Below are 16626 nucleotides of genomic sequence, written 5' to 3' on the forward strand. Positions count from 1 at the left end.
CTTTTCTCTCCTGTGATTTTTTTCTTCCTGCAAACACAGGCTTGTTCCTCAAGAGTTTAAAGTTACATTGCCAATTTTTTTCTTTTTAATCTCAAGTTTTCTCTTCAGGTATGTATGTATGTATGTATTTATAAATGTTTATTTTTGAAAGAGAGAGAGAGAGACAGAGAGCGAGTGGCGGAGGGGCAGAGAGAGAGGGAGACACAGAATCCAAAGCAGACTCCAGGCTCTGAGCTGGGCACAGAGCCCAATGTGGAGCTTGAACCTATGAACTATGAGATCATCACCTGAGCCGAAGTCAGCTGCTTAACCAACTGAGCCATCCAGGTGCCCCATTCTCTTCAGGTTTTTAAAGAGTTTTGAAGATCTATATTAATTCTAAAAGTATAACTTGGGGCACCTGGGTGGCTCAGTCGGTTAAGCATCCGACTTCAGCTCAGGTCACGATCTCACGGTCCGTGAGTTCGAGCCCCGCGTCGGGCTCTGGGCTGATGGCTCAGAGCCTGGAGCCTGCTTCCGATTCTGTGTCTCCCTCTCTCTCTGCCCCTGCCCCATTCATGCTCTGTCTCTGTCTCAAAAATAAATAAAAACGTTAAAAAAAATTTTAAAGTATAACTTTTAATTACTTAGGGAGGCAGTTAAAGAAGGACATGAGAGAAAATTAGTGAAGGGTAGTTGGGTTTGGCATTTGCTTCAGGTACACTACTTGGCATATTACCCAAAACCCCAATAAGAGGAATGCTGAGTTCCTGGATCCTGCCCCAAATCCCTCTTCGGCCTCAGAGTTTTGTTTTTGTTTTGCTTTTTAAAATTTGAATTAAAGCACACATAACATTTACCGTCTTAATTTTTTTTAATGTTTGTTTATTTTTGAGAGACAGAGCACAGGCAGGAGAGGAACAGAGAGAGAGGAAGACACAGAATCCGAAGCAGGCTACAGGCTCTAGCTGTCAGCACAGAGCCCAGTGTGGGGCTCGAACCCATGAGCCGTGAGATCATGACCTGAACCGATGTCAGACGCCCAACCTGAGCCACCGAGGTGCCCCTACCGTTTTAATATTTTTAATGTACAGTTCAGTGGTGTTCAATATAGCTTCAGATGTTTAGAAGGAGCACAGAGCTAAGCATGAGCCTTAGATTCAGCCCACATGGACTTGAACTCCTGGCTCATCCTGTTACTATGTGGCCTTAGGCAAGTTACTTGGGCATTGGAGCCTCAGCCTTGTCATCTGCAAAGAGACACAGTATTGACTCCACAGCGTTGTGAGGCTGGAAGGAGGCCATGGGTATGAAGCCCTTGGCAGTGCTTGGCTCACAGAGTGCCTCAGTACATGTTAACCATTGTTATTCTAGAGCTTGGAATTCAGAATCAGAATCAGGTTGGGTTTCACTCACAAGGTCACATGGATACAGCTGGGTCCTAGACGTAGCTTCGGCTGAATCCTGAGCAGAGCCACCAGGTCGAGGGGTCTGTGAAGTGCTCCTGGCTTTCAGGACTGAGTAAGGGCTCTGCTCTCTTCTCTGGGGCTGCCTCTCCACTCCTCTGCATCACTCAGGGTTGGGGGAGTGGGGGTGCTGCTTCCAGACATAGGACTGGACTGAAACTCGGTATCTATTGCTTCTCTGGGGCACTTCCTTACGGCACGTATATCCTCAGATATTACCAAATGCCTGCTATGTGCCAGGCAGTGTGCTAGCTGCTAGGGCAGTGCAAAGATAGATATGATTTGGACCCCTCCCTCAAAGATCTTATAACCTAAGGGGATAATACATGTGTGACTATGCCACTTACCCAGCTGGTAACTATTTCTTGATCACCTACCATGTGTATGTTGTATAACAGGCCCAGAGCGTGGCCTCCAGACATGCTGATGAGATGCATGGGTGGATGGAGCTGGTTACTTGGCTGGTTGTCAGGAAATGTTCCACACAGCAGGAGATCTGGCCAAGGACTTGCTGAATGGAATTTACTAACGGAGAGGGTGTGCGAAGATATGGTCCTCAGGTTCATTTGAGAGGACTTGAGGTCATTAGTCTGGCTGTATGTGAGGGTTCTTGTAGAGCCTTGAGTGGAAAGTTCAAATGGCTATAGGGTCCAAGAAAGAACAGGAAATGCATGGAGGCTGGGTGCTTACTCTTCTGTTGTCTTTACACATGAATGCCTCTCCATTTGTGCACTTTTGATAGAGACACAAGAACCCATTACAGGAAAAACAGTGCAGCTGGTACTCGGGCTCAGAGACAGAGTGTACTTGGGGGTGGAGAGTGAAGCCCAGGGGCACAGTCCTATCTGAAAGGGGAACCCACTTCTCAGTCTGAATCACTTGCTTAGTCTAAGAACACAAGCCAACAGTTTCCAGCTCTGCCGACGCATCAAAAGCTAGAAATCTGGTTGTTACTGTTTTTTAAATGAAATTTCCCAGTTTTAAGGTAAATAGCAACTCGAATTTTGGAAAGAAATTGCCCACCAGTTGAAATACGCTTTCAAATTGTAACTACCAGTCTGTAACTTCTAGTCCGGGAACCAAGAGAGAGATCAGGTTAGAAGGATGGGCTGAAGCCAAGTTTTAAGTGGCCTTGAATGCTGTGCTAAAGCGTTTTGATTTGAGCTTACAGACGGTTTTAGTTTTTGACCAAGAAAGTTCTTGGGACAGGGGCGTGGCTTGATGCAAGACCTTGGGGACCGGTGGGGTGTAGAGTGACCTATGAAATTAGAAGGAAGCATTCTGGATGTAAGGTGACTGCAGTAAGGCGCGTTTGCGACAATGAAGTTGAAAGATGGTGGCAGTGGGACTGGAAGGACAGAATGGACAATAAAAAGATGAAGTCTAAAAGGAGAGGATGCGGGCAGCGGAGGGGAGTGGCAGGAGAAAAGATGGCTCCAATGTGACCCACGTCTGCCTGCAGAAAGGGAAGGGCGGGCCAGGTCGGGTGCAGCTTGCTGAGATTACAGAAACCAGCCCGACGCTCCGCTCCACCGCGGAAGGGGTCGGGAGCGCAAGGGCCTGACCAGCACCGCGCAGTGCGGCTCCGCTCCGGGCCCGTCGAGCGCCTGGAACAAGCCGGTTTATGAAACAGGCCGTACAAGCGAGTCGCCTACGAAACGGGGATGATGCCTCCGGCTTCTCCGGGCGGCTGTGGGGATTGTGGAGAAGGCGGACGGGCCGGCACTCGGGAGGGGCGGAATGAGCGGAGGCTTTCTTACCCCGGGGTCTGCAAGGTTCGAGGTCCCTCGGGGGACCAAGGTGCCGGCCCTTCCAGGAGAACCGCCCGCCCGCCTCGTGCCTCCCCCGACCGGCCACCCGGCGGCCGCGTTCAGAGCCGCCGCCTCCCCTCCCGGCCCGGTGAGCCCCTGGGCTTGCGGCATCCGGCCCTCCCCGGCCCAGCGCGCGCGGCGGTCCTTTCCGGAACTCTCGGGGCAGGAGCGCCCGTCGGGGGTCCCCTCTCCGCCCCGAGGCCCCGGCCGAGCGCCGCGAGCCCGGAGCCGGCCTGTGGGATTCCCGGAGTCCGGCCGCGGCCGGAAGTGCGCTTTCCTCCCGCCCCCGGCGGGGCCGCTCTAGCAGCCCCGGGCGCCGGCGTCTCAGTGGGAATAACCCCTTCGGCCCCAGCCGGCCAAAGCCGCGTCTGGCGGCATCCGTCCCCTTCTCCCTGCGAAGCGCTGAGTTGTCTTGTGTTCTCCCCGACAACGGTTGGAGGATTCTCGTGCCCCTATCAAGAGGACAGCGCCCAGCTCCCTGGGTTCATGTGCCCTGGGCGAAGGTGCTGAGCCACCTCGGACAGGTTATTGAACCTCTCTGAGCCTCGGCTTTCCTATCTGTAAAAAAGCACCGTAACTACCTCAAAGGTTTGCTGTAAGGATTCAGTGAACATGTAAACGACCTAGGAGAGGGCCATTCGCATAACAAGTGCTCAGTAAATGTTAGTTGTCATTGTTTCGATTTTTACTACTACCTCTGGAAAACGGACAGGTATTAAGAGGGTCAGTTTTGTGGCACGAGAATGAAGAACATGATAGAAATGATACTAAGAGCTACTATTTATTGAGGGCCTTCTTTGTGCTAGGTTCCTTATACACCTATCTCTATAGCCTTAGGGCAATTCTGTGAAAGCAGTACTATTATTCCCATTTTATGGATGAAATTAGGAAATGGGTGGATGTCAGCGTCACATTTGAACTCAAGGCCCTTCTGACTCCAGAGTGCATGCCTTTCTTCTCCACACTGCAGCTCTGATTTTGGAAACTTTTTCTGGGAATTCTGAACTAAACCATCAAAGCCAATAGTGCTGTCAGACATGGATATCCCATTAGTCCAGAGCTGAGGAGGCTGTGCAAAACCACCTAACTCCTGCAACAGGCTGAAAATAATGAACAGTGCTGGGGTGCCTGAGTGGCTCAGTTGGTTGAGCATCTGACTTCGGCTCAGGTCATAATCTTGCAGTCCGTGAGTTCAAGCCCCGCGTCGGGCTGTGGGCTGACAGCTCGGAGCCTGGAGCCTGCTTCAAATTCTGTGTCTCCCTCTCTCTCTGCCCCTCCCCTGCTCATGCTCTGTCTCTCTCACTCCCAAAAAATGAATAAATGTTTAAAAAAATAAAAAATAATAATAATAATGAACAGTGCTGCCCCAGTATAGACGCTATCCTTGCTTAAAGAAAAGGATCTTGTGACCTTCCAAAGAAGCAAGTTGCAGGCATCCAAAGAAAGGCACTGAGTGTATGTACAAATTTTTTTAAATTTAATTTATTTTTTTATATTTTTAGTCATCTCTACACCCAACTTGGGGCTTGAACTCACAATCCCAAGATCAGGAGTTGCATGCTCTTCTGACTGAGCCAACCAAGTGCCCCTATTTTTTTAAGGATAAAACAAAACCATGTTTTCAGGTGCAAAAACAATTACCAAAGAGCCCAACCTTTGACACAACCTGTGGAAACCTCAGTGGCCAGTCAGACCGGCCATTTCTTCCTGCTTCCACTCTCAGGGTCCCTCTGGGCAGTTTCTAGTGGGCTCCAGCATTTAGTACTAAAGGTCTTTTGAGTTGGTGGAACCCTGGAGAATACAGTTAGGCTGTCCTTGTCTTTCATTCCCTAGGGATTTAGCAACTCTGACAGTCATGCAGGAAGGCAGCCCGGGGGGGGGGGGGGTGCAGGCATGGAAGCTCTGAGGAAGAGGGCTGGCCGGCCACGGGAGATGAGGAACCAGAGAGTTTCTCACCTCCAGGCCCTTGGCCACGCTGCTCCCTCTACCTGGTTTAAGCTTTGAGCAGGCAGGACATTGTGCATCTTGTATTCTGCACCCTAGAAATGCCAAGAAAGCTTCGAGTTTTCCCAGAGTCATTCTGCAAGTTAGTGGTTTAGTCACAACAGGGCACCGGGTGTCTCACATAACAAACCCAAGGGCAGAATGTGGACTATGGGGCCACCCTGGTCTGATGACCATACACGCTTCCTCCAGTCTTACAACACAGGGTAGATGATTTTTAATCAGATTTCTTTTATGTTTTTCTTTTTCACTTCTTTTTATATTAAAAAAAAATTTTTTTTTGAGAGAGAGACAGAGCACGATTTGGGCAGGGGCAGAGAGACAGAGACAGAGTGGGAGACACAGAATCCAAACTAGGCTCCCAGGCTCCAAGCTGTCAGCACAGAGCCCAACACGTGGCTCGCACTCACGAACCATGAGATCATGACCTGAGCCGAAGTCGATGCTTAATCAACTGAGCCACCCAGGCGCCTCAACTTCTTTTTGTATTCTGAAAAAAAAAAATCATATGGTATAAAAAGACAAAAAGGAAAACAGGCTGTCCTCCTGCCTCTGCTTGTCCCCAGCCCCTTCCATCATCCCCTGAGCACTGTGACCAGTTTCTTGTGCGTCTTTCTAAAGATAGTCTATGCATATGCAAGTGTCTCCTTTCAGAAAAACACAAATATGGGGCGCCTGGGTGGTTCCGTTAATTAAGCATCTGACACTTGATCTTGGCCTCTTGATCTTGGCTCGGGTCATGATCTCAGGGTTCATGGACTCGAGTCCAGCATCAGGCTCTGCACTGGCAGAGCAGAGCCTGCTTGGGATTCTATCTCTCTCTCTCTGTCTCTCTCTCTGTCCCTTCCCCACTCACACTGTCTCTGTCTCTTTCAAACTAAATAAATATACGTAATAAAAATCACAAATATGACAACACGTTGTAGTCACTTGCTTTTCCCCCTGCTTCTTTCATATAACAACATATCTTGGAGAATGTCTCATGTCAGTTTGTACATATCTGCCTCATTTTTTTTTCCCCCACGGCTGCTGAGTATTTCATTATATGGATATGCCATAATTTATTTAGTCAACTTCCCTGTTAGTGGACATGTAGGTTATGTTCAGTCTTTTGTGATGGAAACAACACTTTGCTGAATATCACTGTGCACACCATGCCTGTAGGATCTAGAAGTAGACTTGTCAGGTCAAAGGGTGTACGCATTCTGAATTTTGATCAGGGTTGCCAAATTTTCCTTTTCCCAAAGAGGCAGTGCAGATATATGCTCTTACTAATAATGTTTGAGAGTGCCTCTTTCTTCCACATAGTCCATAAGCAAACTATATTTGCAAGCCTCTTAGGTTAAAAATAGTATTTCATGGTTGTTTGTATTTGCATTATGAGATTTCTTTTGTAACAAACACTGGTAAGAGGGAATTGAAACCTACCACTGGAGGTGTAAAAATTTTTTAAAGTTTATTTATTTATTTTGATAGAGCGAGTAGAGGAGGGACAGAGAAAGAGGGAGAGAGAGAGAGAATCCCCAAGCAGGCTCCGCACTGTCAGCACAGAGCCCAATGTGGGGTTCAAACTCACAAACCATGAGATCGTGACTTGAGCCAAAGTTGGACACTTAATCGACTGAGCGACCCAGGTGCCCTGGAGGTGTAAAATTTTTAAAAAGCACTGTGCACCTTGAATTGATCCTCATCTCCTGATCTGACTTGGAGAAGGAAAAAGAAAATTTGCCAATGAACGCTTTAAGCCACGTGACCCATTGGAGAAAAGACACAAAATCTGGAGACAAATGAAGTCTTAGTTTTCAAAACAAGAGAAACATACTAATAATACAAACCAAAGGCCAGAAAACTTGATGTTTAACTCAACGGGAATCTTAAATCAGACCATTAAACAGATGATTGGTAAGGCGAGGGGAAGAATAAGGGTCTGGAGTCCTAAGGACTGCATTAAATCACAGCTCTTACTAGCAGGGTGACCATGGGCAAGTTATTTCATGTATCTCTGAACTTCTATTTCATCAGCATAAAGTCGAGGGAGAAATAGCCACCGGCGGAGTTATTGCAAAAAGTTTAAAATAACTCACATCAAATGCTTGACACGAGAGATATTCATTCAAATGGAAGGAAGAAGGTCAAATCCAAGCCCTGTGGGGCTACAGGCCCTAGACCCCTGAGCAAAAGGAAGATCACCTGGACACAGAACAGCTGGAAGCAGGCAGAGCTTGATCGCCCCTGTAAAAAGCAGGCTTGTCCAAACCTAGTGGTCAGATCTCAAGGGTGAAAAACCAAACAAACGGCAAAACCTCCACATATTATCCCCCTTACGATAATGTGAAACAGAGCCATCTTCTTGCCAGTTGTGTATTTCTAGGGCCACGGGGTTTCATTCTTTGTGAATGCCCTCTGGAGCTGGCTAGGAGAAGATAATATTGTGTATCTACCAACCCCCTAAAGCCAAAAGATACATGTCGTAGGTAATCCCTTTACTGGGATTGCTTAAAGTGGGATGTGTGATTTATAGCCGTGCCTTTAATTTTTTTAATGTTTATTCTTTTTTTGGGGGGGAGGGGAGGGTAGAGACAGAGCAGGATCAGGGGAGGGGAGAGAGAGAGGGAGACATAGAATCTGAAGCAGGCTCCAGGCTCTGAACTGTCAGCACAGAGCCGGACTCGGGGCTGGAAGTTACAAACTGCGAGATCATGACCTGAGCCACCCAGGCGCCCCGTTAACAGTGGCTTTAAAAGCTGGACTGGCTGAATTTATGAACTTTGCACAGCCATGAAATATCTCCTACACCACTGGGGCTTGGTTTCCTCATCTGTCTCTGTGTTGGACTGGATTCAGAATTAGGGGATGGGGTTGAAGATATGGTCCTCTGCATCGCAAAATGTCATTTTGATGAGGACTCACAGAACTTTCTCCTAAGCCTCACATGGACTATGTACCCATGTGCTTGGATCTCTAGAAAACTCAGCAAATCTGTAACACTTGTAGCAATAGCCTTATGTCATGTGTTTTCTTACCCACCTGGATTCATGTCATCATTCTCTCCTTTATACTCCCTTTGGCTTTGTTTGTTTGTTTGTTTTTTGTCTTGTTAATGACATTTACTACTTCCGCTACTATCAGTGATCATAGCCAATGTTGAGCAGCTGTGAGTCTTTTTTTTTTTAAGTTTTTTTTTTTTAAGGTTTTTGTTCTGTTTTTTAGAGAGAGAGTGCAGGAGGGGCAGAGTGAGGAGAGAGACAGAATCCTAAGCAGACTCCTCATTGCCAGTATGGAGCCTGAGGGGGAGCTCGAACTCACAAACCATGAGATCATGACCTGAGCCAAAATCAAGAGTCAGAGGCTTAACCAACTGACTGAGCCATCCAGGCACCCCAGGGGCTGTGAGTCTTACTAGATGCCAGGCACCTGTCATAGAATATGTAGCTATCTATAAATGCCTCAGGTCCTTTTCAAAACCAAACAAGGTATAAATAAAGAAACAAACACAACTGCCAGATCCCCTCATCTCCTTTATGGTAGCCACTTAAAAATGTCTTTTTAAATTTTAATTAAACTGGGTTTCACGCCCCACATGGAGCCCAACACGGGCTTGAAGTTATGACCCTGAGATCAGGACCCAAGTTGTGATCAGATGCGCTTAAGGGCGCCTGGGAGGCTGGGTTGGTTAAGTGTCTGACTCTTGATACTGGCTTAGGTCATGATCTCACTGGTGATGGGATCGATCCCCGTGTGGGATCAAGACCCACGTTGGGCTCTGTGCTGACAGCGTGGAGTCTGCTTGGGATTCTCTCTCCCTCTCTCTCTCTCAAAATAAATAAATATAAACTAAAAAAAAAAAAATCACCCAGGTGCCCCAAAGGTATCTTTTTAATATCTGAGGCCGTATATATTAGAGAAAGGCTGTCCATCTTTGACTTCATGGTCCTCTTTATGGACCTTTATTTGTAAATGAACAAATCTACAAAGCAAAACAAAACCTCTTAGTAATCAGAAGCCATTATTCAAGTGTTAATAACCTTAAAAAACTCACACCCTAAGAGCCTGTGAGGAAAGCAGGGAAGGCTAGAAGGCCACAGAGAACTGCAGTCCCAGAATAGTCTTGCCTCCTTTACACAGTGAAAACAAGAATAGGGACTGAGTGCTCCCTCATGCCGGGCCCTGGTCTAAGGCTTGTCATGTGTTAATGCGTTAATCCTCACACCCACCCTATTATGTAGGAATTGTTTTCTATGGTTATAAGGTTACTAGGTTCACAGACAATGGAAATTTTCTAGATTTCATTTATATGGATTTCAGCAAGGCATGGAATCAAATCTCTTCTCACATCCTTGAGACAAGATAGATATAGTCTGGAAATCCTGCATTTGGAGTCACAACTAATTACAAGATTATGCACCACCAAAGCCAGGGAAATGCTCATAGATTTGACCCACTGTTTCTTTTTCTGGGACTGTCTTTTAAGAAAATGATCGAAATTTCGGAGATGTACTCTCAGAGATGTTCACCAAATTTTATTTGTAAGAGCAAAAACTAAAGGCAGTGTAAATATTCGACAACAGGGCAATGACTCAGAAAAATATGGTGTATCTAGCAGGAATCATACAAACAGCCATTAAATTTTTTTTTTTAATTTTTGAACGTTTATTCATTTTTGAGAGACAGAGAGAGACAGAGCGTGAGAGGGGGAGGGACAGAGAGAGAGAGGGACACAGAATCTGAGAATCTGAAGCAGGCTCCAGGCAGGCTCTGAGCTGTCAGCACAGAGCCCGACACGGGGCCCAAACTCATAGACTGTGAGATCATGACCTGAGCCGAAGTCAGATGCTTAACCGACTAAGCTGCCCAGGCACCCCTAGACAGCCATTAAAATTTTGGCTGGGAAGATATTAAAGCACCAAAAACATAGAACTAAGTTTTTAAAAAAAGCTTAGAAAAAATATATAGGAAGGAAATACAGCAAGGGGCAAAAATAATTGAACTGGGAGCAGATGAAAAATGAGTAATTTCGCTTTTTAATATGTTAATTAGTATGGTTATGTTATTTTTTATTTTATTATTTTTTTAAAAGTAGGCTCCTTGCCCAATGTGAGGCTCGAACTCATGACACTGAGATCAAGAGTTGCATGCTCTACTGACTGAGCCAGCCAGGCGCCCCTACTTACATTATTTTTGTTAAAAATTTTTATTTAATGTTTATTCATTTTTGAGCGAGAGAAAGAGAGACAGAGCATGAGCAGGGAAGGGGCAGAGAGAGGGGGAGACACAGAATCCGAAGCAGGCTCCAGGCTCTGAGCTGTAAGCACAGAGCCTGATGCGGGGCTCGAACCCAAGAACCATGAGATCATGACCTGAACCAAAGTCAGACGCTCAACCGACTGAGCCACCCAGGTGCCCTTATATTATTTTTCTAGTACAAAAAAAAAAAAAAAAAAAAGTATTTAAGCCAAAGGTGAAAGCTAAAGCTAACTACTGGGGGAAAAAACGAACAGTCAGTATGTGCACACACTTCATTCAATCTTCACACTCTTTGGAGCGGTCGTTTCCCTATTTTACAGCTGAGGAAACAGATTCGGAGAAGGTCCGGTGATTAGAACAAGGTCTCACAGTTGAATGTGGCAGAAACAAGAATTGAAACAAAGTCTGACTGGCTTTCGAGTTCGTCGGCTTTCACTACCAGGTTTCTCACCATATGGGACAGCTGCCAATCTATGGTACCTTCGGGTGATTTACGGATGGGTGCCCCCTCGGGACAGACGGACTGCTGAAATTTTCCTTCTCTGGGCAGGCAGCCTCTACAACATGGCCTTTGGCTTTTGGATGAAGCCAGGGTTGAAATGCGATCATACCTGTCCCCGTCCGGCGCCTTTGTGTACAACGTAACCTGTACCAGCGCCCGGGGCAGCATGCAAGGTGGTGCCCAGGTGCTGGGACAGCCCCGGGAGAAAGGTGGCCCTCCCTGTTCTCCTTCAGGCCCTTTGATTCCACCCAGGGGAGAGTCTCATCTTGGTACTAGGCCTTTATCCCCTCTCAGCTCTCTCTGTGCCTCCGCCTCTGGCACCTTCTCACATACACACAAAAGGAACCCCTTAGGGGCATCAGTTAAGTCTCTGACTGTGGCTCAGGTCATGGTCCCGCAGTTTGTGAGTCCGAGCCCCACACCCGGCTCTGTGCTGACAGTTTAGATCCTCGACCCTGCTTTGGATTCTGTGTCTCCCCCTCTCTCTCTGCCCCTCCCCCCCTCAAAAATAAATAAACCTTACAAAATAAAACAGAAACAATGCAAAAACTGAGTCCCTTAGACCCAAAGTCCTCACCTAATTATGCAACAATATATCAATGGTATTTATTAACATAATTTAATATTGATTGAATTTTGTACTGTAAAATTCACATAACATTTATAATTTCAACCATTTTGAGGTATGCAATTCAGTGACATCTAGTACATTCACACTGATGTGCAACCATCACCTCTATCTAGTTCCAGAACATTCTCATCACCGCAAAGAAATATTGTACCCATTAAGGTGCCACTCCCCAATCCTCCTTCCCCCCACTCCTGGCAACCATTAATCTGCTTTGTGTCTCCATGGATTCACCTGTTCTGGATACTTCATAGAAACGGGATCATAAAATATGCAGCCTTGTGTATCTAGTTCCTTTCACTTAGCATAATGTTTTCAAGATTCTTCCGTGTTGTAGGACATATCAGTAATTTATTCTTTTGTATGGCTTAATTCATTGTATGAATAGACACCACATTTTGTTTATCTGTTGGACACTTGGGTTGTTTCCACTTTTTGGCTATTATGAATAGTGTTGCTATGAGCATTTGTATATAAGTTTTGATGTGGACCTATGTTTTCATTTCTCTTGGGTACAGACGTGGAATTGCTGATAGTTCTATGTTTAACTTTTTGCGGACCACTAAATTGTTTTCCACAGTGGCTGTGCCATTTTCCGTTCCCACTGGCAGTATATGAGGGTTCAATTGCTCCACCTCCTCACCAACACCGGTTACTCTCAGGTTTCTAGAAAATATTATTATTATGACTGTTCTTGTGGGTGCGAAGTAGGATCTCATTGTGGTTTTGATTTGCATTTCCCTCATAGCCAGTGATGTTGAGCATCTGTTCATGCGCTTGTTGGCCATCTGTAGATCTTCTCTGGAGAACGTGCAAGTTATTTGCCCATTTTTTAATTGAGTTGTTTGTCTTTATTGTTGAGTTGTTACAGTTCTTTATATATGCTGGATATAAGTCCCTTATCAGATATATGGTTTGCTAATGTTTCCTCTCCCACTCTGTTGTTGTCTTCACTTTCTTGATAGTTTCCTTTAATGTACAATATGTTTAAATTTTGATGAAGTCCAATTTACCTATTTTTTCTTTTGTTGCTTGTATTTTTGGTGTCATATCAAGAAACCATTGTCAAATCCAAAGTCATGAAGATTTACCCCTAAGTTTTCTTCTAAAAGTTTTCCAGTGTTAGGTCTTTGAACCATTTGGAGTTACTTTTGCATTGCATTCATTTTTACACTTACGATTTATAAGGAGCAATTTCCTAGTCATCACACTGACATTGAGTTTCCTTCTCAGATATTTTTCTTTCAGTGAAGGAAAATGCACTGAACAGAGGAAAAATATCAAATAAATAACAGTGCAGGGGGTACCCGGATGTGGCCAAGATGGCGGGTAAAACATAGGAATCCCTGCAGTCAGATTGTGACAGAAGGTGAGGGAGGTTCTCTAGGAGACACTGTAGTTCGGGAAGGAAGGGGTAGGATTTAGCTGGATTTTGAAAAAGGGAAGCCCCAGACCCGGAGTCAGAAAATCCAAGACCTACAGATCCCAAGTTCTCACAGTTGCTCTGTGACCGGAACATGTTAACTAACCTGTCTGAAGTCCGAATGTTCCCTTATAAGTTAAAAAAAAAAAAAAAAAGGGTGAGAATAACTGCCTTGTAGCAAGAGAAACAAATTCTTTAATGTGAATGAGAGTATACGTTATAAAACAGTCAATGGGGGTGGATATCAGGGCCGAGACTCACGTTGGCTGGCATTTGAACAGGACCCTGATGACAGGTGAGACTTGCCCCTGTGGAGAGAGAAGGGGAAGCATTCTAGAGAAGGCTGGGATGGAGCCTATGACCCAGTGTGTCGGTGGGATCACATTAGAGGGCTCTGAGAAAGGAGGCAGAAAGGCTGGTTTCAGACGGGACCCAACGCTCTGGGGGTTTGGGGCTTCATTTTTCCAGCCACAAGTCTAGGTTCCCTAGGGTGTGGCAATGGTGCAATCAGGCTTCAAGTGTTTGAGAGCTTAGTGATTTAAGTGTTGTAACCTTGTGTGACAATATAATCCTCTCCTCCATCTGTCTTCAATCTCCTTTCCCATGCTTAGGCTACAGTAGAGCATCTGTTCCAAGGGTGCTGGAGACCTCTCTGGAAGGTTAGCCCACGTGTCACATATGGGTAGGAAATCATTTGAATTTGATTTAACGTGACTTGGATCAGGACAAACCTGAAAAGGAAATCAACGTGTTGTTTTAACCCCACGATCTCCATTCCAACCTTATACTCAATATTTACCGTTTAAAAAGTGATTTTGAGGGGGGTCTGGCTGGCTCAGTCAAAAGAGTGTGCAACTCTTGATCTCAGGGTCAAGCCCCATGTTGGGTATAGAGATTACTTAAAATAAATAAATAAATAAACTTAAAAAAATAAAAATGCATCCTTAAACAAAATAATATATATTCTGCAAGAATTATAATTATAATAAATAAACAAATAAATAGTAAAAAGTGATTTTTAAAAATTGGAAGTCATCAAACAGAACCAAGAATCCAAAGGTAAGCCTTCCTCTTACCCCAGATCCTCAGTCCTCCTGCCCAGAAACCACTATCGTTTATAGGCACATATGTATCCTCCTCAAATAGTCAAACATACACAAAAGCATTTCAGAGAGTAATACCCTTACCATTGAGAACATTTGATCGTGTCATTTTGCAGATGAGATAACTGAGGCCCAGAATTGTGATGACTAGAGCTATTTCAGCTCATGCCTTCATGCAGATACTTGGTAACAAAACTGTATACATATATCTATGTGCTTTTATTTTTTATTTATTTAAAAAAATTTTTTAAGCAGGCCCCGTGCCTAACACGGGGCTTGAACTCACAACCCTGAGATCAAGAGTAGCATGCTCTACCGACTGAGCTAGCCAGGTGCCCATATTTACTTTTATTTGTATTTAAATTATATATATCTACATTTACTTACCCAACTATATATGTGGTTTCCTATAGCTTAATCAAAGTTATTGTCAAAATATAAAAATCTATTGGGGCACCTGGGTGGCTCAGTTGGTTAAGTGTCCAACTTTAGCTCAGGTCATTATCTCGAGGTCTGTGGGTTTTGAGCCCCGTGTTGTCTGTGCTCCAGCTCAGAGCCTGGAGCCTGCTTCAGATTCTGTGTCTCCCTCTCTCTCTGCCCCTTCCCCACTCACACTCTGCCTCTCTCTCTCTCAAAAATAAATAAACATTAAAAAACATAAACAAAAATAAAAATATAAAAGTTCTTAATTTTCAAAAATTAAAAAAAACAAACAAAGCCCGCTATCGATCATGAGGCCGGAGGAGAGGCATTCTGAGGGTGAACAAAGCGATGCTTTTCAGAAGAACCGTGGGGGACCGGGTGGGTGGGAAGAAGCCAGGGGGACAGGAGGCTGGAGAACCTGTCAGAAGTCACTGTGGTAATTCAGGGATGAGAACCAGGGGGTGACAGTGGCCTGGGGCAGGGGGGACAGAAGAAGTGGGCAGAGTCAGCGGGGGTGCCGTATGCCTGAGGACCTACTGAGGAACGGGGTTCGCAGGACGGCCCTTCAGGCCTTGGGGAGCAGATGACTAGGTATCGTGTAGAGACATGGAGCTGGTGAATCTGGACGACTGTGACGTGGACAGGTCTGGCAGGCAAATGGAGAGAAAGAACAAGCCTGCAATGACAGGAACAGGGCTAGCCACTGACACGAATGATTTTTGGTACTGACCACGTTGAGCTGGAGATTTTTGAGGAGGAGAACGTAAGGGAAGGTTGTGGCTCTGAGCCTTAGGGACATGGTGGTTAGGAGGCACCAGGAGGGTAGGACTTGATGGGAGCGGCCTTAGGGAGCCGCTGTAGGTTCTTGAGCAGAGGATTGACGGATCCTGGCATCTCAGAGGTAGAAGGGATCTCCTAGCCCTGGGAGCCTGCTCTTGTTCCACATTTGAGTTCCACACTCATAAAAAAGCAGCCCCCAGCACGCCCTGTGGGCGCGCACATCTCCAGGGAAGAAGCATTTCCTGCTGGCATCTGCCGGAGCCTCCCCTGCCGTCCTACTGAGCAGCCTTCTCAGCTCCACACTCTCAGCCTGAGGGCGGCCCCCTCCGTACAGCAGATGGTTGGAGCCTCTGCTCAAGGCCCCGGGTCGTCCCAAGTTACACACTGCCTGTGTCTCTCAGGACACAGTTTCCAGGCTCCTGATTCTCCTTCCTGCCGGGCAGAGGGCTGTGCGCTCTGACGAGAAAGAAGGAGGCAGCCCTGGCTAGAGTTGATCACCTCTGAATTCTTGTATCATCTCATTTACCCCTCCCGTCCCTTTGGGAACCAATGCCCATCTTTCTAAGGAAGAAGCCAAATCCCCAAGAGACAAAGTGATTGCCCAAGACCACAATGAGCGGTGAGGACAGAGCAGGGTGGGGACCAGGGTCCGCCTCTAGGACCTCACTGTTCTCACAGCAACTTGGACCTTGGGATACAAGGGCGTGCGTTCAGGGGCCATGTGGAAGGCTACTGAGCCCTGACCGAGAACAACATGGCGGTGGGCTGTCCATGAAGGGCAAAAGGGGGTGGGTATCATCCTCCTCTTTCTAGGAGTTCCCCTGCCAGGAGGGTCTCCTTTCGGGCCGCTGTGCCAGCTGCCCGTAAGTAACAGGACAGCATACTGTCACCTACAGTCAGAGCACCTTTTGCTTTCCTAGGAGCAGGACAAGCAAACTGTTGCTGGAGGAGGACGGCTTGGACTGACCAGGTGTGCTCCACCCTGCAGATTCCTCTCTTCAGCTCCTGGAGCAAGATGAGGGAGAGGACAGCAGGGCTGATTGGTTCCAGACACACCTGAGCCATTCGGAGAGTTGTGGTTAGGGGCCATGTGACCCTAGAGTCAGCATGCTTAGGTGCGAAACCAGCTCTGTCCCTCGTAAGCTATGTGCAAGTGATTTCCTCTATCCTTGGGCTGATAATACTGGTTTCATGAGTTGTGAAGTTTCATGGAGCCCTTGGGATAGGTCTGGCGTGCAGTAAATACTCAATGAACGTAACTAC

The 16626-nt window shown here is 46.3% G+C and overlaps 1 long non-coding RNA gene across 1 annotated transcript; it reads left to right on the plus strand.

Annotated features, from left to right (window-relative positions):
• The first annotated feature begins 1276 nt into the window (after window positions 1-1276).
• On the plus strand, window positions 1277-16626 carry LOC109258979 (uncharacterized). Its single transcript, XR_002076524.2, has 2 exons — window positions 1277-1500; window positions 16284-16626. It is a non-coding gene; the product is annotated as an uncharacterized LOC109258979 (long non-coding RNA).

The sequence above is a fragment of the Panthera pardus genome, unplaced genomic scaffold, assembly GCF_024362965.1.
Source record: "Panthera pardus isolate Hobbes unplaced genomic scaffold, ASM2436296v1 HiC_scaffold_5, whole genome shotgun sequence".
Lineage (NCBI taxonomy): Eukaryota > Metazoa > Chordata > Mammalia > Carnivora > Felidae > Panthera > Panthera pardus.